Below are 2007 nucleotides of genomic sequence, written 5' to 3'. Positions count from 1 at the left end.
TCCTTAGGTTTCAGCCTGTTTCTTTTCCTATCCCCATTTCAAACAAAATGACAAGGAATGGTTACTGAAGAAAATCCTAACTCATATCTATCTTACAGTATATCTTCTGAGGCATAGACTCAGGTGGTGATGTCTCTAGTCTTCAAAATAGGCTGAGTTGGGTCTTTTAGAACATTCACATTTGACCAATACTATTGGGTATAATATATTAAAATGAGAAAAAATTTAACTAGGAATAAAGCAACTAACCACTTCCAACCACAGGTATGAAACAGACTATCAAAAATTCTTCATGAGGACATAATGATTAAAAATGCCTACAAATCTATTTAGATATTATTTGGGTAAAGGGAACCCCATCATTTCCATTTTTTTCTCAACAACCTGGCTTCCATAAACCCAAATCTGTTTTCTTTGTTTACTTATTTGTTTTTCAAGAAACAGTTTTTCTGTATGGCCGTGGCTGTCCTGGACTCGCTCTAGTTGAGAACAGGCTGGCCTCAACTCAGAGAGATCTGCCTGCTTCTTCTTCCCTGAGTGTTAAGATTAAAGGCATGTACCTCCATGCCCAGCTCCAAATGTATTTTTGAGTAGAAGAGTAGATTTCCAAAAAACAAGCAAGTAGTGATGCCCATTTCTAGTTGTTATAACATATTTTATATATTTTTATCTAGAAGAAAACCTAACTTTGGTAAGAATATGACTTTGGTTGTTCACCTGGTAAAGGGTAATGTTTATTCAGAACAGAAAAAAAACACATCAGAACAGAACATGTGTTCATGGGATAGAAAACAGTCTTTTCCCTTGTTAACTTGTGATTTCTAAATGCATGTGAATCATTAGCTGCAAAAGTATCACACTGTATCTGTATCATCCCAGCAACTAGAACAGATGAGCAATAATTAACAAGTACATTAGGGTTTGTGATAAGATTCTAGTTAGGAGATAGGAAACAGGCGACATGACTGAAGCTTTGAGGAACCCAGCACTGTGTAGCACACTAGAATATATCTTACCAAACTAAAAGATACGTTTCAAAGTCTCAATTTCTATTGCTTAGGTGGCAACAACATCTTACAAGTCTCTTTGTTCTGGAAATACATGATCTGCATTTAAAAACACTTTACATATTTTCAGTGTCTGAGTCAAGTAATACTACTGCCAGGTGGGGATGTGGAGAAAATACTTTGAGAGGTCTACACTGTGAGCAGTTCATATTGTGACTTGAGCTGTGCACAACTTAAGAACTTTAAATATTAGAGCTGCCAATGGAAAAAAAGACCGTGTGTGGAGGTTCTGACAAATATCAATAGAAGAAACACATTGCAGATTCTTGGTTTCTCAAGTAAAGGGTATGCCATCAAATTATATATATATATATACATATATATATATGTATATACATATATATATACATATATATATGTATATATATACATATATATATGTATATACCTATATTGTGTGTATGAAAGATGTGTGTGGGTGTGTGAGAGAGTAATAAATTGTACCCTGAAGATTAGGAGTATAAAGGCTTTAATCATAAGGTTGGTTCTCTCAGAGATACCACAATCAAAAGAGAAGTGCACAGCAGTGTGATATGGAGTCTTCATGATCAGGATACACAGATATAGGCAAAATAAACAAAGAGGCACCATCCAATCAACCAATATCTAAAATCAAGCAACACTGTCCATGTCTACCCAAAAATTAGAGCAGAAGTTTACAATTGTTCATTACTATTATCCACAAAATACAAACTTGCTGTGTGAGTGAAAGCTGAAAGGTGCTCTGCACTATACATCTACTTTGCAGTCGTGATTTGGGATTATGCACCAGGAAGTTCAGAAGCAAGGCTAATTTATTTTGGCCTTCAAGTGGAGATGGCAACACAGTAAAAGGACATCATATATTTGTTATGTTGGAGACTAACTGGCTTGTCTAGATACTTATTCATCTGCAAAAAAAAAAAAAAAAAAAAAAAAAAAAAAAAAAAAAAAAAAAAAA

The sequence above is a fragment of the Psammomys obesus genome, unplaced genomic scaffold (assembly GCF_907164565.1).
Source record: "Psammomys obesus unplaced genomic scaffold, mPsaObe1.curated_primary_1811, whole genome shotgun sequence".
Taxonomy (NCBI): Eukaryota; Metazoa; Chordata; class Mammalia; order Rodentia; family Muridae; genus Psammomys; species Psammomys obesus.
Note: the sequence above shows the minus strand (reverse complement) of the source record.